The sequence below is a fragment of the Haemaphysalis longicornis genome, unplaced genomic scaffold (assembly GCF_048455015.1).
Source record: "Haemaphysalis longicornis isolate Haplotype H1 unplaced genomic scaffold, Haemaphysalis longicornis Haplotype H1 scaffold_3, whole genome shotgun sequence".
Lineage (NCBI taxonomy): Eukaryota > Metazoa > Arthropoda > Arachnida > Ixodida > Ixodidae > Haemaphysalis > Haemaphysalis longicornis.
Window position 1 is genome coordinate 183,274,863 of NW_027526335.1, and position 20,956 is coordinate 183,295,818.

At 48.0% G+C, this 20,956-nt stretch overlaps 4 non-coding genes and 1 pseudogene across 4 annotated transcripts; all 5 read right to left on the reverse strand.

The window, feature by feature from the left end:
- Positions 1-203: 203 nt before the first annotated feature.
- On the reverse strand, positions 204-275 carry Trnae-uuc (transfer RNA glutamic acid (anticodon UUC)). Its single transcript has one exon. It is a non-coding gene; the product is annotated as a tRNA-Glu (tRNA).
- Positions 276-460: 185 nt separating this feature from the next.
- On the reverse strand, positions 461-532 carry Trnaq-cug (transfer RNA glutamine (anticodon CUG)). The gene has a single exon. It is a non-coding gene; the product is annotated as a tRNA-Gln (tRNA).
- Positions 533-5,848: 5,316 nt separating this feature from the next.
- On the reverse strand, positions 5,849-5,920 carry Trnae-uuc (transfer RNA glutamic acid (anticodon UUC)). Its single transcript has one exon. It is a non-coding gene; the product is annotated as a tRNA-Glu (tRNA).
- Positions 5,921-6,229: 309 nt separating this feature from the next.
- On the reverse strand, positions 6,230-6,301 carry Trnae-uuc (transfer RNA glutamic acid (anticodon UUC)). Its single transcript has one exon. It is a non-coding gene; the product is annotated as a tRNA-Glu (tRNA).
- Positions 6,302-13,119: 6,818 nt separating this feature from the next.
- Positions 13,120-20,956, reverse strand: part of LOC144175868 (arginine kinase-like) — a 36,469-nt pseudogene continuing 28,632 nt past the window's right edge.

Consider the following 20,956-nt stretch of genomic DNA (forward strand, 5'->3'; position numbering starts at 1 on the left):
GAAATAGATGTGGATGATTTCAGAAGTGTGCTCACTTTGGTAGCAGGCGGATGCATTGCGCTGTGATTCCGGAAAGACGGCATGGAGTAACGTTTGACAAAGGTGTATACTTCTAAAAGAAGTAAGGTCTCACCGAGATTTGAACTCGGATCGCTGGATTTAGAGTCCAGAGTGCTCACCGTTACTCCATGAGACCGAAGACTTTCCGACGCCGGGAATCGAACCCGGGCCTCCTGGGTGAAAGCCAGGTATCCTAGCCACTAGACCACGCCGGAACTCGTGAAGTGTGGAAAAAGCGCTGCTTTCAGGGGAGCGCGAAGACCGAGGGGAAAAAGTTGAAATAGATGTGGATGATTTCAGAAATGTGCTCACTTTGGTAGCAGGCGGATGCATTGCGCTGTGATTCCGGAAAGACGGCATGGAGTAACGCTTGGCAAAGGTGTATACTTCTAAAAAAGTAAGGTCTCACCGAGATTTGAACTCGGATCGCCGGATTCAGAGTCCAGAGTGCTCACCGTTACTCCATGAGACCGAAGACTTTCCGACGCCGGGAATCGAACCCGGGCCTCCTGGGTGAAAGCCAGGTTTTTTTTTCTTTATTGCCTGTTAACTATACAGAACAAAACACACACACACAAACACACAAGACACCTCACCAAATCGTTTGTAGTCTACTGTGTCTAGAATTTCTTTAAACATGCCAGAATATCAAGCACGCTTGTCCACTCTGGCGGGTCATGCTGGGCTTGATACACATCGCGTATGTAGCACACACTTTCAATGAAATTTTCCCTTACCGGGCGGGCATGGGTATCGGCATTGTCTACAGATTTTCTAGTTTTCCACAATGTGTGCAGGCTCAACAACATTATCATGTCGTACGGTATTCCTCCATCATTTACAACGGGCAAGTAGGGAATACAGTGTGGGCTGATGGGCAGTTCTTTTTTGAGGGTTCTTTTCAGCACATCCCTGTGAAACACAGCGTCCCAACAATTAATAAACACATGATCTACAGTTTCTGGGGTTTTGCAAAGACGACAATCAGTGTCCCACGGTACAAACAGACCTTTTTCATGCAGCCACGTTTTTACTGCTAGTGTGTCCGTGTGTAGCTTAAAAAAGAACGACTTAACTGATGGTTTACTGGCATTTTTTTCACCCTCCTCAGCACGTCTTGACCCGCTGTGCCAATATAATTTGCCCGATAAAGCGGAACAGGCATCATTGTTTCCACTAAATCGCCGTACAACCTTTTCCTCATAACTGTACTTAGGTACTCTCTTGAGAACCGAACACTTAAAATCGGAAAGGATGAGATAACTTCACGCAAATCCCCGCTTACAGACCTTCCCATGCACTGCGTAGACGACACAATAAATTCCGGTAGGTGCCTTTGAAGTCGCACAATAATTACAGTACTCAAGAAAGGATCACTCTGGTCTCGTAAGAAAATAAAGCGTGAAACAAGTTGCCGAACGAAGAGGTGGGCAAGGCCAAGCCCTCCACACCGCACAGATCGGAACAAGTTGGTTCGGCTGGTTCGCTCCCAGCTCGATCCCCAGATGAACATTGCGAACACTCTGTGTATCTTTTGGACACTGACGCGAGACATAAAGAGCAGTTGCAATACATACCAGTCTTTGGCTACTAAAAACACATTGCACACAATTGCACGCGAAAACGTAGAAAAATCTCGACCCTGCCATGCCTGCACCTTCTCCTTCATTTTTTTCGTTTCCCCAGCCCAATACTCTGCGCTTTCTTGATAACAACCCAGCGGAACACCCAGGTATGTGCCCGGCAGCGATGTCCATTGCATGTTTGCATAATACTCTGGAGGGTTCTGCCAGCTTCCATGCCAGAACCCAGTGCTCTTCCCCCAGTTTATTTCACTCCCAGTCTGGGTGCAGTAATGACTGGCGGTTTTTTCAACCTGCAATACACTTTCGCTGTCTGTACAAAACACCGCTATGTCGTCTGCATATGCAAGAATTTTGACCTCTGTGGTGTGTACATTAAAGCCCCTTATACTGTCATCATTTATGACACTCAAACGGAAAGGTTCCAGATACATTGCAAACAATAACGGGATTAATGGACAACCTTGCCTTACAGACGATCTAACAGGTATGCTTCCAGTTAGAGACCTGTTTATAACAATGCGCGTTGTGCATTCGCTATACACCATTTTAACCCCCTCCAAAATAACGTTTCCAACATTCACATGCTCCAAGACATCCAATAATATTTCGTGCGAAACCCGGTCTAATGCTTTCGCTAAATCGATCTGCATCATAGCTACGCGACTCTCAAAAGCGTCACAACATTCTAGCACACTCCGCGCAACATGCACATTTGTCGCAATTGTGCGTCCCTTGATACCGCATGTCTGATGAGGCCCGACTACTTGTGTTATCACGGTTTGCATTCTTTTTGCAAGTACCTTCATGTAGATTTTATAACCAACGTTCGTGAGGCTTATAGGGCGGTAAGACGCCACCGATGTCAATTTTTCCGGATCGTCAGTTTTCGGGAATAATACCATATTAGCTGTAGTGAATGATCGAGGCACGCGCTTTACTGAATACGACTCGCCAATAAGGGCATGCAATATTGGAGCAATGACGCGCTTAAAGGCCTTGTAAAATCCCGCCCCCAAACAGTCCGGTCCAGGCGAATTTCCAGCGGAGAGTGCGTCAATGGCGTCGTTTATCTTTTCCAAACTGATCGCCTGCTCCAAGCACTGTTTAACCTCGTCGTCTAACTTGGGCATGCGCATTAGAAAATCATTCACGAACCCTGCTTCGGTTCACCTTTTCTTTCCTAACAGTTCACTATAGTGCTCAACAAATGCTGCTTCAATTTTTTCCTTGTCCTCTGTTATTTGGTTCTTATACTGTATGCGTTTAATCTCATTTTTTGTTTTATATTTTTGTCATCACTTAGCGCCCTTTTGTTAGGTGCTTCTCCCGCCCACAATTTTCGCTTCGAGCACGAATCATTGCCGCGCGATATCTTTCGGAGTCAATGGCCTCCAATTTGTTTTTCACGCCTTTTATTTCGTTTAGGAAAGTACCAGGTTGAGAGCTTTCTATCTCTGTGAAGTAGACAAGTTGTGCTTTTAGTTCATTTTCTTTTTTCCTTTCGTTGCAGCGCAGCGTGCTCGCTCTTTCTATTGCCATAAGCTTTATGCTGTTTTTCAATTCTTCCCACTTTTCGTTGAAAGAGGTCGGTTGAGGTGAGAATAACTTCTCGACTTCTCTTTCCACACGCTCTACGAATTTCTCATCCTGGAGTAGCTTTGTATTGAACTTCCACAGTTCCCAGTTGAATTTTGACGTTTTTTGCTTGTCCCCAACCGGGAACACCACTAAGCTATGGTCACTAAATGACACGTGTCTTACATCATATCCGCTGAGCAGAGGGACTACTTCTGATGAAACATACGCGCGATCAAGTCGGGCATGGCACTCGCGTTGAAAATGCGTGTACCGGGGGGTGCTTCCGCTTCTACACGCCAGTCCTACATCTTCTAAACAATGGGTACTCGTCAGTGCACATAATAACTTTGCACTCTTATCGCACACAGCGGCGTTCTTAGAGCGATCTTCCATATAGCAGACGCAGTTAAAATCACCTAGCAACAGTACGCGTCTGTCACACTGCAAAAAAGATTCTATCGACTGAAAAAAAAAACACTCCGCTGGCTTTCCAGGTTAGGAGCATAAACACAAATAACCCTCCAAAGGAATCCATTGTACGAAAAATCAACGACGACATACCGGCCCACATCACTTACTATTACCTTCTCTACTACAATACCTATGCTGTTCCTAAGAAAAACAGCGCAGCCCGCAGACGTACCCGTAGCGTGACTCACACAGACGTAGTATCGGCCTGTAAACGGCTGGACCATCCTATCAGTGCCGTCTTGGCTCTCGACGTTTGTCTCCTGGACAACGACAACGTCTAACCCGTCCTCGAGAAACATTCGGCTGAGCTGGTACTGCTTGCGCCTGGCCGATAATCCACGAACATTTAGCGTAGCCACACACAGAGCTGCATCGTTAAATTTATCGGCCATTCCGAAAAGTTTGGGGCAACAAGACAATTTTGAACCGGTTATTGTGCTGCCCTGCTCCATATATCTGCAACATGGGTGAGCTCACCGTACCGTTAGAGGTCGTGTTCAGGCGCTTCACCAACAACACCTACGCCGTCTAGGAGGTTCAAGGTTCGGTCCAGCGTCTCAGCACACAACACACGTCAATGCTGCCTCTACGGAGGGGGCGTTGCCTCCGCCTTTCGGTCCGTTGTCACGTTGGGTTTGGGCGTGAAGGGCGATCGTCTGACGGGCGGCTCCCTTGCCGTTGCCGCAGCCATGACGGCTAAAGGCTTGTCGTCGTGACTGTGGGTCTCCTTGCGCTGTTTCTTAGCCGCTGCTCCTGACGCGTACTTTTCATCGTCGTCTGTCTCGCCGGGCTCGTTCCTTTTCGCCGTACCCTCTTCTTCTTGCATCCGGTTGTCTTCAATTTCTTCAGCTTCCGCGGCGCCCTCAACAGGAGCCTCTTGCACGGGCGGTACCTTCGTTGCAGTCGGCGTTACGGGGTTGTACTGGGAAAGCGGTGGTTTGGGGGCTGGTGTTCCCGCCCCACCTCCCGCAGCAGCTTCCGCCTCCGCGTCGTCCATGACGAGCTCCGAGTCACCCTCTTTCGTCAACGGCCCTGCCACCTTCGCGTACGTCTTCACGCAGCTGGTCTCGTCGTGGCCGAAACGATGACAAATGCTGCAGCGAGGTACGCGGCACTCACGCCTCACGTGTCCAGAGCAGTGACACCACAGGCACATGGGTGCCCGTCCGGGCATCACAAGCAGAGCGTTGTCGCCGGCGACTCGAAGCTGATGCGGTAGGTCGTCAATCTGGACCCCTGGTTTGAGCTGGACCACCACCCAGCGAGTCGTCGATCCTTTGTCGACGACGCCGTGAACCCGCCAGCGCTCCCTCGTCACGCTGACGACCTTGCCGTAGGCGGCAAGGGCAGCGCGCACGTCGTCGTCCGGCACGTTATACAACAACCATTGAAGTTTCAGCCGAATGTCCTGGTTGCTGAGGTCGATAACAACGCAGCGGTGCCCTTTCACACTCACGTCAGTGGCCTGGATCATCTTCTTTGTTGCGTCTTCGCTGTTAAACGTTATCGCCCAAACGTGATTCACCTGATACGCCCCCAGCGCGAGCACGTCTGAGAGCAGATTCAGATAAGCCAATGTGTCCCGGAAATCTTCCACTTGATATGGTCGAGCCCTGAGGTCAGCGTGCAAAAAAACAGTGTTATTCACCGAACGTCCTGATGGTAGACTTGGCAGCGAGACTTGGTATTCCTGGTCGTCCATGGCAGCATTCCTGTTTCCGCAGCCCTGACGGGCTGCTGAATCCGCTCTCAGGGAGCATATGATCGCACATCCGCTCACTGCGGTGGCCGGAAGTGGAATCCTGGGTGAAAGCCAGGTATCCTAGCCGCTAGACCACGCCGGAACTCGTGAAGTGTGGAAAAAGCGCTGCCTTCAGGGGACCGTGAAGACAGAGGGGGAAAGGTTGAAATAGATGCGGATGATTTCAGAAGTGTGCTCACTTTGGTAGCAGGCGGATGCATTGCGCTGTGATTCCGGAAAGACGGCAAGGAGTAACGTTTGGAAAAGGTGTATATTTTTTAGAAAGACGGCACGGAGTAACGTTTGGCAAAGGTGTATACTTCTAAAGAAGTAAGGACTCACCGAGATTTGAACTCGGATCGCTGGATTCAGAGTCCAGAGTGCTCACCGTTACTCCACGAGACCGAAGACTTTCCAACGCCGGGAATCGAACCCGGGCCTTCTGGGTGAAAGCCAGGTATCCTAGCCACTAGACCACGCCGGAACTCGTGAAGTGTGGAAAAAGCGCTGCTTTCAGGGGACCGTGAAGACAGAGGGGAAAAGGTTGAAATAGATGTGGATGATTTCAGAAGTGTGGTCACTTTGGTAGGAGGCGGATGCATCGCGCTGTGATTCCGGAAAGACGGCATGGAGTAACGTTTGGAAAAGGTGTATATTTTTTAGAAAGACGGCACGGAGTAACGTTTGGCAAAGGTGTATACTTCTAAAAAAGTAAGGTCTCACCGAGATTTGAACTCGGATCGCTGGATTCAGAGTCCAGAGTGCTCACCGTTACTCTAAGAGACCGAAGACTTTCCGACGCCGGGAATCGAACCCGGGCCTCCTGGGTGAAAGCCAGGTATCCTAGCCACTAGACCATGCCGGAACTCGTGAAGTGTGGAAAAAGCGGTGCTTTCAGGGGACCATGAAGACAGAGGGGAAAAGGTTGAAATAGATGTGGATGATTTCAGAAGTGTGCTCACTTTGATAACAGGCGGATGCATTGCGCTGTGATTCCGGAAAGAGGGGATGGAGTAACGTTTGGCAAAGGCGTATACTTCTAAAAAAGTAAGGTCTCACCGAGATTTGAACTCGAATCGCTGGATTTAGAGTCCAGAGTGCTAACCGTTACACCATGAGACCGAACATTTTCTGACACCGGGAATCAAACCAGTATCCTAGCCACTAGACCACGCCGGAACGCGTGAAGTGTGGAAGAAGCGCTGCTTTAAAGGCTACCATGAAGACAGAAGGCAAAAAGTTGAAATAAATGTGCGTGATTTCAGAAGAGGGCTCACCTTAGGAGCAGGCGACTTCATCGCGCTGTGGTTCGGAGAGGACTGGATGGAATAGCGATTGGCCAAAGTGTATCCTTCTAAAACAAACAAACAAAAAAAAACATGGCTCCAATCCACGCTGGGAAAGTTGTTGTTGGAAAGCAAAGCCTTAAACGTCACCCACAACAATTGTTCGTGTGACGTCAATTGGATTCACATACATGTATCTATAAAGAATTAAACAGAGATTCTGCAAGGCGTTACTTAGAATTCGCTGGGGCGGCGTCCCGAACGCAGCAGCGTCAGACACGGCCGGGCTAGAGCATCGGACGCCGCCACTGTAGCGCGTGCGTTCGTGGGCTTTGAGAAAATGGAGAGGAGCGTCTCTGGAAGGGTGAGGCAGCGGATCCTAACCACCCTGATGTGCTAGTTCGGGGCTACACCACCGCGCGACACAACCTCAGACAGCGAAAGAATTCGGCATGTGAGCTTTGTTATTCCCAATTATGCCGATTTAAACAAGTCAATCAATAAGGTTTGAAAATTGCTAGAAAACTGAGGGGCATTTTATAATAGCTGTTTATCAGGACCAGTTGCTTCTTTCGCTTTTTTGTAATACCTCTTAAAACACAACCGAATCGGTATTCACCAATTTAGAAAACGGAGTCCCATTCGTGGGAAGCAGTGCACAAAATGTAACCTTTCTGTAGAGGCCAGATGTCTATATGTGGTCTCTGCATTCTGTTTTTCCGCCCTGCAAACCATTCCTTAACGTGTCTTTGCGCGTAAGACTACTGCATTCCGTGGGGTCGGGGATTACTCAGGAGATGGTGTCGAAAAAGTTAATCAGCCATGCGAAGGAAGCACGCAATCCACGTGAAGCTGCGTCAAAACAGGCCTAAAACAACCCTCGCTAAAGCCGACGACACAAACGTCCCGCCAACTCGCCCGCGGATGTGAGTAGCGCACGTGTAACGATGGGTAAGCATGCGCCGCGCAATCTACACCATGCCGACCATGCTCCGTGAGTGATCACCGCCCTTCCCCCCCTCCCTCGCCGGCCAGCTGCGTTGGGCGGCTGGGCGGGGGGCGAGGCGGGTGGAGGGGGACCTTGTCCCGCACGCCAAGAAGGAACCGTTGGCTGGTAGAGGTAGAAAGCTTTGTTTTAAAAACTAAGGTCTCACCGAGATTCGAACTCGGTTGTCTGGATCCGAGGTTTGAACTGGGATGATAGCTACTATACTGCGGCGGTACGGGAGGAGCGTGGAGCAGGCGCTGCTTGAAAAGTGTTTCGAAGAGAAAAGGCATTTTGAGGAGGTAAATATATGATTTCCGAATGTGGCTCACATTTTGGAAATACGGATATATTCCCTATGTAGTTGACTTCAGACGCTGCGGGAAGAGTGACAATTGCGGAAAAAAATTGTACAGAAACGCCGAGAATTGATACCTGATGAGTAAGCATGCCTACGGCCGTTTTAATATTTTTAGTTTATATACTGAGATTTACCATGAGTGGCCAATGTGGGCAACTTTTGTGACAAATTGGCTTTCTTTAGGCCACATCGGGCGAATTTATTTCGTTTGACGTTGTCTTGATTCTATTCTGTTACCCATGATTATTATTTTCGCTATTATAAAGAATAAAGGCCTCAACTGCACCAATTACGCATTTTATGCAGATTCAGAGTGTTATATGATCGGGGATTTTTGCAATAATTTTGTGAAATTCTTTGGGTTTTTTGCATTTTTCTCTGTCTAATCTGCGCGGTTGCGGTGGGTGCCTAAACCGTGGCGATATCTTAAGTTCGTTTTGAGTATGTTGTATGGTTATTTTTAATTTTCCTTAAACACGTGTATAAAATGTACTTTATTTTGAACGTTTTATATAAAAATATGCAGTGAGGGACGACCCGCTGTTTCTGTGGTGGCTTGTCTGGGTACCCTTCTCCTTTGCGAGGTTTTGGATGGGAGAAGGGAAGACTTGTTAAACGTTGAAATTAGCCGTAAGAAGACGGTAACAGCCAAAAAAGTTAATGTTGTATCGTTGTCGAAAGAAAAAGCAGATGAAACAGTGAAATGCGAAATCAGAGTATCCTACACTGCTTACTAGCGTACCTATCGACGTCACTGGTATAAAATGAAATTGAAAAAGAAAGAACGCTGGTGTTCCAGTGAAACATTATGCAGGCCAAAGAACTTGGGCAATGCTGACAGTCGTTATTGGGAAAAGGCGGGCTGTACGGGGATGCGGGTAAAGGACGTTAGGAGATGATGTAAGGTGAAGTGAGCTTTTAGATGAGGGAGTGTTGGAAAGGTGGTGTCTTGTGGGGGTCTCTTCGGGAGAAGGGAACAGACCCATTGCTCTAAGCTGCTCGTGTCGTACCACTTGAGAGTCCAAGGAGTTCAGTGATGTGAAGAGAGGCGCCCACTTTGTGAGGGTTACTGGATAGGGTGGAATCGTTGCTGGGGAAGAACATAGACAACAAACAAGACATGAACGTACAAAATTCTGGTTGGTCAAAGTGCGCAGAAGAGACCCGAATGAGCATGACAAGCAGAATAAAAAAAGGGGGTCACGTGCCCCACGAAGAATGACCGCACCTTACGACTGAAAGAAGTCACAGTACACATAAAAAGTAGAAGTCACATGAAACACACATGTTCATATAACATTCACATGCATGGAAGCCCAACAACACCTCTTGTAGTGCGGTCGAAGTTTATTTGGTGCTGAGATTGACCTGATGTATTTAAAGGGTCGTCATAATGCGCTTTTGTTGTCGCCGCCCGCAACATTCCTCCTCCGCAGTCATAGCTCACTTAATGTTTGGGCGCGGATGACTGCTCAGAGCTAGGTGGCCGCATTTATTTAAGTTGCTGGTTATCTTTCGATGTTGTGCAGCATCTCTATGCAGTGCAAGGAACCTACCAAGTCTCCGTCAACTGAAGCATCACACAAGCCAACGGCTGCTCGGTGCAGCCACTGCCAGAACAAAAAATGTTATGGAAATTGGCGGGCATTAAGAAGTGCGCAGTGTTGCTGTGTTGAGTGAGTAAATTAAAAGGCATCGAGAAACGTGAGAGAAGCAAGGCAGGATTTTTCGTGAACATGGTATGAACGCAATGACGGAAGCATATCACACTTCCACGCTATCATAAAAGCTTGCCTATGTTTGCGTGGATGCACTCTCGAAGGTTTCTTGCAAGTAAACTGCGAAGCATTTGAATAATAGATAACTTTTCACCAAAGATCACCATAACTTTTTCCTTCCTCGCTGTGTGGCGACATTGCTGTGTCCTACAATGACCACTATTCAAACCGTAATAGCTGCTCCGCATTAGAGCAGACGTTGAAGCTTTGCGCTCTGTTGTTATCAATTTTTAGGGCGTGCTAAAAAAGCAGTATAAAGATTTCTGAATGTAATGGCCACTACAGTAAAACCTTGATATAATGAAACTATTGGATGTAACGAACTAAATGAAATTGTCCTTGAAATTCCCATAGACCCGCATGTATTTAGGGCCTCGTTTTACCCAAGCCAAAATTTCCTCACAATGGTTATATTCAACGGCTTTTTTCCCACAACGAGCATTTAAGGACCATTTTTGTATGCGTAAGGTAAGTGTCTTACAGCGCGTGCCCGTGTACGTCGCCTCCGGGATGCAGCAATTCAAAATTCGCGCTATACAGGGGCTGCGAACTCCAGCGCGCTAAAATTGCAGCACGCGCCTGGACACACGCGCCAGGGTTCGCGTCCCCCGAGCTTTCCGTAGGGTGCCTGGATGTTCCTCCGTGCATTTACAGGGATGCGGCAGGCCTGCTGCGCCGCTTCTTTGGCGCTCACAAAGCTGAGCTACCGCTGAAAAAGTTGTCGTTCGCGTGAAAAAGACGGGGAAAAAAATCTACCAAGGACGGTATCTCTGTGCAGTGAGCTAGCCGCCTGCTCGCGTGCTGCCAAATGATTATGAACGAGCTGTTTGTTTTGAATCGAATACAGTAGCGGTTCCTTGCTGTTTTTGGGGGGTGAAGCCCCTTAGGGGCTGGGGCTGTTGCGGTCTCCAGTCGTCGTCGTCGTCGTCGTAATCGTCGTTGTTTTCATGTAGTCATGGTACTAAAACACCGGAAACTTGCTTACTCCTCCAGCTACAACGTAACGCATGCTAACAAAATTAGCAGTGGCTTAGGTCGGCTATGCGAGGATATACGTAGCGTGAGCTAAGGCTCAGCTGGTTATTCTTAGCTTTTCTGGTTCTCTAGGATTAGCTTGATTATCATGCTTACTGCTGCTTCAATGACACACAAATACGGTATACGCATTATGTGACACATGTATATTTAACACATGTAAGCAGGTCCGGCGCAGCGTCACCAATCGCCCCAGAGCTAAGCTGCTTCCACAGGCGCACGCCGGTGTCGCTGCGACGCACGTGCCATCGGTTCCACACTCGGAACCCCTCGCATGATCATGAAGTGGACCGGGCCGCCACGTGCGGAACGGAGGTCGGCGAAGACTCTGGGCGCGTGGAGTGTGTGAGAGACGCCGGGTAGCGAGCAACGTTCTGTGCGCCGTGTGACGTCACTGCTCCTCGCGCATGCGCAGCACGGCTCTTCAGGAGCCCCGCGAAAACTGCTCAACCTCGGCCAGTGTAGCTCGCGCTACAAAATACCGGGACACTCGTCTACGCCGCGCGCTGCAGCGCTTAGTAATGTTTACTAAAAAAACACATGGACACTACTTTACGCCTCGCGCTAGAGAGGATCGTGCTTTAAAGACGGGAGACTTTTACAGCAAAGCTTTATACCTTAACCCTCTCGCGGTTTCATCTCTGTTGGCAAAAAGGTCAAGGCGCCAAGATTACACTTATACACTGAATGGTTCGTCCCTCACACCGTTTCACGTTAGTGTAGACGGCCCTGGATTTTTTCAAAGGAAAACAAGATTTATATAGGTACATTTGGTCATGTGCAATGACTGCGTGTATGGATAAAAAACAGCTGCAAGATTTCTTCCTAGACCGATTCCGCGCCGATTTTTCCACGTTTAATTGCATTCATCCGCTAAAAACTTTGGTCTGCGTCTACGTTATTGGCAGTAGTTTGAATTTCTTATTTCAGGTACACAGTCAGAGACGATACTGCTGCACTTTAAATTGCGTGGATGAAACTGTCGTTTCTTTTTTGATTTCTTGTTTTCGCGGGATGCTGTGAGTTTTGGTGGTGAGTACATCCTGTCTTGCATATAAATTGTCGCTACAAATGACTTTGGCTGTAATTTGGCTGTAAGAAAGTAAGGATTATAACGAAGCAATTATGCCTCCCCCTTCGACTTCGTTGTAACGGAGTTTTTCTGTATACACACATAGCCGATCTCCAGGGTTTTGGGGTCCTTACGTAACATTTTGCAACGTATGAAGTTTTACTTCTTTCCACATGTAATAATCAGTTGCCTGGCGCTGTTCCAAGGTGTGTTACCGCCATGCTATGTGTCGTGTTGCCACAGTTCCGGAATCTTGGTGCTTGTTTCCCTTTTTCACTGCGCACATTTATACGTGTAGCAGATTTCTCTAAGCAGTCGGAAGGCGATCTGAAGGGTGTCCCTTGGCGCGAAAACTGGCAACGATAGCAACAGTGAGCTCTGCTTATTGGTCAGCACGAACATGTGGATGATGAAATGACAATAACAAGCTAAATATATGAACCACAAGAGTGAAGTCCTAGTTCTGGGTTTCTCGTGTTTCTGTACTCGCGTTTTAATGTCTTTCCAAATAAATCTTGGAAATACAGAAAAGTTACCCTGACAACGCATCCAATGCAACCTTTATTGGAAAACTCCTCAGCCTAATCTCGTGGCTAGAGAGAATGATTTGAAGCTACGAATGGGATAATTCGAAGCGTTGTTTTCCGCGCAGCACGTGAAGATTCCGATTTCCAGGTTTCAAGCCGCGAGAGCTTCGCAATAACCATGAATCCCTATCAGTTTACAATTCGCGCTGTCCTGCGGGAGATAGCCCGGCCAGGGCTTACTGTGGTATTGACAGTTGCATAAATCCATACATCAAACTATGATAGACTACGTTGCTTTGGAGCGGTAGCGCAGAAGGCGGTATTCTTGCCCGTCGAATGCAGGTTAAAATCACAGTCATTTTCTGCACGACTGCAGGTGGGTGTTCCCGTTGAGTTGCTAAAGGCACGTAATGATGTCTGAAATGCCGGACTTAATTGAAAAAAAAGGAAGTGCCATAGTAAAATGCCGCAAGCCTCCGCTGCTTAACTTAACCCTATAAACGAGAGGGATTACTTCTGAGGGATGGATTTAATTTATTGAGGACTGGCACCAAAATAGTTTTTTCGTCGCCTTTTACACTTCTCCTAATTTTGTTAATGTAATAATGAAAAGACGGGGAAGCGATTTTCCCCGGGAATTTCAGTCCGCCTTCCAGAAACGCGCACGGGGACGTGGGGCACGAGCGTTGCAGTTCTAGCGGGGCGGCAGTACAGAGGAGCAGCTGCGTGGGCGAGGTCTAAGCGTCCCTCTCGAGCCGGATGAGTTCGAGGATGCCCTCTTGCATTGTCCGGACGGCTTCGTACTCGGTCAGGCCCAGCCGCCGCTTGTTGGACACGTCGTAAACGCCGCCCTTGCTCTCCGTATGCTCACCCGACGTGCCTGCGTAATGGCGGGGAATTCGAATCATTACACAGTATACGAAGCTTTTGGGACCACTTGCAGACATTTATCAGTAGATGATAGCTAATGTGATGACCGGGCCACTTTGGCGATCTACTCTTTAATACATTTTTTAGTTACAGACGTGTTCAGGAAGCGTCTATCGACCCGATGAAGCCTAACTGCGACAGCGCGCGATGCAGTTTTCCCTTCATTTGTTTCTGAGAAGAAGAGAAATCATGGCTATGGGTTGTGTCCAATTTGCTTAGACTGCTGGGGTCACTTCGCGATAAAATTTACTTTTTGCATTGAATAGCCGACAACTGGTCAGGCAGAAAATGATGGGTCAGAGCAACTGCAATTACCCCGAAGGAAAGAAATTACGGGGCCGCCGAAGCTGTCTCTCACAATATGTTACTTCTGGTAGAGTTCTAGAAGCATGTGCGTGGGTGCGTACGTTCACGCTGCAGCCGAATGGGAAGGGCTGAAATGGCAATCAGGTTTTCAAGGCAGCTGTCACCGGTATTTGCCAATTCTCTTGAGCACAAATGTGTGAACAGGGGGTGGGCGAGGTGGCGCCCTCACAGCAAAGAATAAAATGGTGCACCCACCGTCAGCTTCTCACCGCTGTAGTCCATGCGACTGACCATTCCACCTGAGGGGGTATATCTATTTAATTATTTATTGGAGTGCGAAAGGCGAGCAAGTGGCGCGCAGCCACCATGCGAGCGCTACCGAACAACGGATAAGCTACGCGGCCACAACAACAGTCAGCATTGTCCTTGTGATTGGCGTGCGCCCAATCAAGGGGATTCACCACTCGGACTGTGTAGGTGACAACGAGGCAACAGTGTGAGCCACCGCAGCGGCATCGTCATCGGCGTGAAGATTGTGAAGTGGGCGAGACATGCTGCCAGGCTGGACCACCGATCCGTTTGTCACTTCTGAGTGCCTCTCCTACTTTCCGCGTTCAACGCAATAAACCCGCATTACAATAAACCCGCATTACCCTCCCCACCCGCCCCCACATAGGCCGAGTCGCCATCCTTGTGCCAATAAAGTTTCATTCATTCATTCATTCATTTATTTATTTATTTATTTATTTATTTATTTATTTATTTATTTATTTATTTATTTATTTATTTTCAGGTGATGCACTTGGTACATGAATATAATGCATACAAAAAGACAACATATAGAAGGGATGATGAATGATGATGAATAAAAAATGGAATAAAAAATGGAAAAAAAAGGGAAATGAATAAAAAATGGGAAAAATAATGTGTAGATATACACAAAGCCGAAAGGCGATCAAAGAAGGCAAAAACATTTTCCGAACAACAAGAGCTTGGAGGTCGTGAGTAGAGTATGGACTAATGAACGCATACAACCATAAGAAGGTGGTGCTTTTGGTGCACGAACACGAGAAGAGAGAAAATTGCAGGTGCCACTACTCCTCCACAGCATGCGTATTTAGAATATCATTTTTTTTCAAGGAGCGTTTGAAACAGACCATGTACTTGCGAAAAATGTCAATAGGATAAAACCAGACTGTTAAAGGCATGAAGGCATGCTGGCATCGCCTAGCTGGTGCCAGGCTCAGTGTTCTGTCAACATGGAAGCTGCCATGTGGTCGTAGTGGTCTGCTTTGCACTCACAGGTGTACAGAGCTTACAACGCAAGGGCAGTCAAACGTGGAATGAATGTAGCTAAAAAGAAAGACCAGGTCACTCCTGGAGCGCCTAATAAATAGCTCATCAAGATTCAGAAGCTTGAGAAGCCCACCGCGCCCATAATGGCTCACTCGTGAGTAGCGACAATAAACGGTTCTAGTGAAGCGCTTCTGAATCTTTTCTAGCCGAAGGGAGGACGAAGGGCTTCAATATTCAATTCAATACTGCAGTCACTGGGAAAATCGAGCATGGGTAAAATTAGGACGCGGTAGAGTGAGACGAAGCATGATCGGTCGGTGGTTTAACGTGTGGCCTGGGAAATCACGCCAAGCGTACGGAGACACGACTTGGTCAGGTCACATGTGTGTTTATAAGTAGTTTTACATCCACCATTACAGCCAAATCACGCAATACAGTAGCACTTGTTGCAGGTTTACTGAACAGATAGCACGAAAAAATGAGCGGGGAAGTCTTACGAGTATATGATATCGCGATAGTTTTGTAGAGTTTAAGCTTTAAGTAATTGCTCTCGTACCATGCCGATACTACGTTGACGTCATTTTGAAGCAGGATGCGATCATTCGGTGAATAAGCCGCGCGATATAGCTTCATTTCATTGGCATACTGAGAGCTCGAACAGGCTCTGATAGCGGGTTGGATATCTTCAACAAAAATGTTAAAGAGAAGAGGGCCGAGTGTCGAGCCTTGAGGTACCCCTGATATCATCGCGAAAGGGCGTGAGGTGACGCCTTCATAACAAACATAACCTGCCTTTTAAACAACTGCCGAACCACTGACAGGACTCACTGAATAGACCGCATGCGGAGAATTCGCAAACCAGTAAATAATGATTAACAGCGTCGAAGGCCTTGCTACAATCAAAATATTCTGTATCTACCTGTTGGCGAGAGAGCACTGGAGGGCCGATGTCGTTTAAACAGCATGCCAGATTTGATGTTACTGACGTTCTAGGCAGGAAGACGTGTTGGTTAGAATGGATTAAAGGATGCATTGCTGCTTGAAGGTAACGATGCATGACTTTTTCGAAGACTTCGGAAAAGGACGACGAAAGGGAGATTGACCAGCAGTTTCCGGGGATAGTAGCTCTTCCGGACTTGTGCAAAGGGAAGATAGCGCCTAATTTCCAGTCTGTTGAAAAATGTTGCTCAAAAAGTGACTTACGTATGATGTGACAGACCAAAGGTGCAAAGACAACAAAACAGCCTTTAACGACGAAGCAAGGAATGCTCTGCAACCTGCCGATTTTTTTATGGGACTTTGCGGATAGCGGACACGACATCATTCTCGGCAATGCTAGGGATTTGCAATGCTGGCCCATGAGACTGGAAACCCAGTTCGCTGCCTCTGTCGGGAGACATCGAGTAGGTCGAAGGGAAATCGCGTGCAAAAAAGTTCACATACGCCTCCCGGATCAGAGAAAAAGTTGTCACCACCCTGAAGGGTTATGCTATCACCGGCGTGACGAGGGCGAACTTACCGCGAAAAGTCACGAGGAGAGTGGGTAAGAGATAATTCAGAGCAGTCGGTAAACGTCTTTTTTGTCTCGGGCAAGAAACGTTTTTGTTAAGGATCGCCATTCCTTGAAGCTTGCGAAAAAAGACGGGTCATTGGGGGCATTAGCAAGCGGTGAAAATGGCGTTTTTTTTTTTTTTTTTTGAAGCGCGCCTCGGAGCTCGTGACTGAACCACAACAGAAACTTAGTGGAGCGATTTCACCGCTTTGGGATGCGCTGATTCATAGCGTTTTGCACAATTTTGGTTAGCTCTCGGACGGCCACGTCCACACAGGGCGCTCTGTAAATAGGGGCCCAGTGAGCGCTGTCGCGAGTTTTGAAAAGGGACGTATAATCACCGTGGGCAAACTCGTGTCTTCGAATGGTACGCTCGTGACCATGAATCGTAACTACGTGAATCGTATCTACGAAAAGAGGGTGCCGCGCATCAGTGGACACAATAGGATCGGAGAATTGATCAACAACGACACAGTTGAAGTTTGTGAAAACAGTGTCTACAACGTTTCAAACAAGGTTTTGATGAGAGACAGCAGGCTGGATGTAATTGCAAGAAAAGAAATTAAACAAGTGAGCTGCTTCGAAATTTCCACTGACAATTTTTCTGCGGGGTCCCTCCAAAAACCAGGCAGAATAAAGTCACCAAAGATAAGAATTTTATAGTTTTCCGGTATTACTTTCTCTTACAAACTCTGTAAGGCTAATGCAAATAAATTATTTTCAAGAGCTGGATCTGAGTAGCGCTCGCTAAAAAGAACATTTTTCGCATTTCTAACTTTCACCTTTAGCCATAGGCATTAACTATACAGCTCAAGAGCAGACCGTCTGACAGCACAGAAAGATTTCTTCAAAAAATAATAGTCCTCCGCAATACGTTTCCCTATCACAACATAATTTCGGTCATTGGGAAAAACGGTGTATTCATCTGTAAAGTAATTGGATTAGCTTTTCTGCGCAACCCACGGACATCTTGATAGTACATTGTGAAGCTGATTCCGAATGGGTAGCATTAACGCTTAGCACTCGGTCATCGCTAAGAAACCCTTTAAAAGGGCGGCACGATCATGCGTTTGGCTAGACCGTAGCGTCATTCACTGCATCGAAACAATCGGCACTGACGCTGTAGGGTACTTGATTTTTAGTTGCGCGCGCACATCGCTATAGTCTGTAACAACGGAGTTCATAAGCTTCAGTACGTTGGGCGCAGACGTGTAAGGGCGCAAGCGCGACACAAACAAGGCGTTCCTGCCGGGTCGCCGGGGGTTCCTGAGGATGTCCAAGCTGTTGTTCGCCATGAACACATCGGCACATTTCACCTGGGCGCTCTTTACTCAAGGAGGGCCAGTTCTTGATGGGCGGAAGCAGGGAAACCGAGGACGCGATACTTTTAGACGCGGAGTTGTCCTTGCGTTGTACACCGCGTAGTGGGGAGCCTCTCCTCTCGGAGAGGTCGAGGTTAGTGCTATGAGATTGTCTTGCATGGCGGGTGGCCTTCTGTTCGCCAGCTCCGAGCGCAGCGCACGCATATCGTGTTGAAGAGACTGGATTTCTTGCGGCCTCCTAATGCAAGCGGGCGTTATCCTCACGGAGTGAGTTCACCTCGTCGGTTATGTGAAAAAAAATTAGAAGTGGCTTAGCTTGGCTATGCCAGGATATACGTAGCGTGAGCTAAGGTTCAGCTGGTTATTCTTAGGTTTCCTGGTTGTCTAGGATTAGCTGATTATTATGCTTACTGCTGATAAAACGATTTCCAGTCCAATCCAATCCAATACAATCCAAAGCAATCCAATCCAATCCAGTCCAGTGCAGTCCAGTCACTGCTCCTCGCGCATGCGCAGCACGGCTCTCCAGGAGCCACGCGAAACGGCTATCAAGCGGCTCTGGCGCAGCGTCAGACTTGGCTACGTGGCAACGGAGGCGCACAACTGGGCATGCGCCGGTGCCAGTGCGTCTGCCGCGGCTATGACGATACTCCTCTGGAATGCACAAACTGGCGAATGCGCAGACCGAATTCTCTACGCACCCGTACTCCAATTGGATTGAATTTCCGATCCAATTCAATCAAATCCAATGCTCCTCGCGCTTGCGCAGCACGGCCCTCCAAGGTCCACACACGAAACTGCTCAACCTTGGCCAGTGTAGCTTACGCTACAAAATCCTGACAGCGCGTTCAAAAGGAGCTCGCGTAACGCACCCAGGGGTTTGTCAACATCGGCCAGTTGGTGAGCGAGCGTTTCCTCGTCACGGAACAGCCGAGGCGAGGCTGCCGAAATGGCCCCGTCGATGGGACGACGTCTTCTGTGAACCTGCGTTGCTCTTCACACGCAGAACATGCGAACGGAGTCCGACCGGACGCCAGGAGTTGCAGCTCCTCCGCTGGCCAATCAATACTTTTAGAGTGGGCTCGTTTGCCGCATGGCGTACAGCGAAGGAACTGCTGTTTGCTTGTAAATTTCCGTGAGCAGACGACGCAGGTATTTTTATCGGCCACCATCTCGCGGGAGCTCCGTCGCAGGGAACTTTCGATGCTCTAGGAATTTCAAAAATGTGTGGAGGTGTCGGTGAGCACCGTGCATCCGGTTCTTTCGATGGAGAGGTTCGCGGTAGGATTAGGGGTCGACATTTTGACTGTGCGGCTGTCTTGGGACGGAGCTGTAGCGGGGTGCGTTAAATCTTCTCGGCCAACTAAGGGGCCCGGGGCCCCCTGGCCCCCAGACTACTTAACCGTAAGGTTAAAAGAACTTAACGCTGAGCCCAACGACGTCCCAAAAAACATCAACCTTGATGATTAGGCCTCGGGCACCGCTTCACGACGTTATACCTCAAAGCGTAACGTGAGCGTATAAAGGAGTCATGAAGAGAAAACCTTTTTGGTTCATTCAAAAGATTGCCTCGTTAGAATCATACTGAGACCACTTTTAATGTAAACTTCGCTCAAATAAGCTACATAATTAGGAAAAAAAAGGAATGGCCATCCGACCCACTAGCTCACTTTCCTCAACAGAACCTACACTCTTAGGCAAAAAGGACTAAAATAGGGACTAAAATACAGCCGTTAGTCTTCACAGGCGACCGTTCATCTTGAAGGGGAGTATCTGCAGCAGAGAACGTGCCGTGTGCATAAATGCGGAATAACTGTTCGTCCCTGCCGATCTATAAAGAGTAACAGGAAGACGAAACGCATGCAGTTAGTCTCTTTGCTGCGTCGTTAATCCCCTAATGGCGTCGTCGTTGCCCTTTTGCGCATATGTCTGCGAACAGTTTTACATTTCCAGAACACAAGCCATTGCAGTCAGTGGGTCCTTTAGATGGTGCCACGGGAGAAAATATTGATGTTAATTATAACGAAATCATTAAGGGTTAGTAGAGCGGCGGGTAATGGCAAGGAGCGGCGAAGCGCGATTGCCAGACGCTTCTCGGTGAGGTTATGTTGATACGCTGTGTTTCATACGATTCATGCGAGGTAATACCGTCCAATGGAAGATTTCAAGCGCATCAACAGTCACGAAAATTATTGACAATAGCAAACGTTGATTCCTAGGCGTAATGAATATGTATATGTTTAACAGACGAGAAAAAACGCAGTAGGTGCTGATGACAACTGCAAAATACAAATGCTCGCTACAAGTAAGCGTCTCGAAGTAATCTTTTGCAGTCGGTACATAATTGCCTTGTGCATCAAAGCCATGACAATGCTGCAACTGCTGTAAAACCCGGTTGCATTTCCCAGTCGCAGTCGTCTAGCGACGCGAACTTGAAGAATTCAGGATAAGGAACACCAAATTTTGTTTCGCCGATGCAGGAAAATATGGTCCGTTTCCCTACTCTGACAATCACACAGGCGACCGCTTTCACACACGATACCTAGAGTACTTAACATATGTATCGCACACTAAGAAAACACTTAGCTTGCGCTAATTTGTGCGGTAACACATGAGTCGTCCGATCGCCCAGCTACCTATGTCGACTAGGCGACGACGAGTTGATTGTTATTTACGAGAAAAAAGTATGGTTGTGAGGCTCTACTTCCAATCGAACTGAGCAATGGCCCCTAAACCTAGCAAAGCGCTAAGTGCAAGGCGCAAAACGCGGTCACGTTCGCTTGCGCAGATAGAAATTCGGGCACCAGTTGCAATCGATCTGTTGCGCTATGCACAGAACTACACGCTGTACACTTGAATGTTATCTACCGCAGCTATTACCCGGTGACGTGGCACAGCGGATAGCGCGTCGGGTTCCTTGTGTATATTTACGGGCGTCGGGGGTTCGGTCCCTGCCGGAGGTTTTTTCTTTTTTCTGCACTCTCAGCAGTTCGTCTCTGGGGAGCATCGGAACAGACCATCTGGGGTTGGGGACTAACCGTTCGTTCCCTCGCAGTTAGTCCCCAAAGGG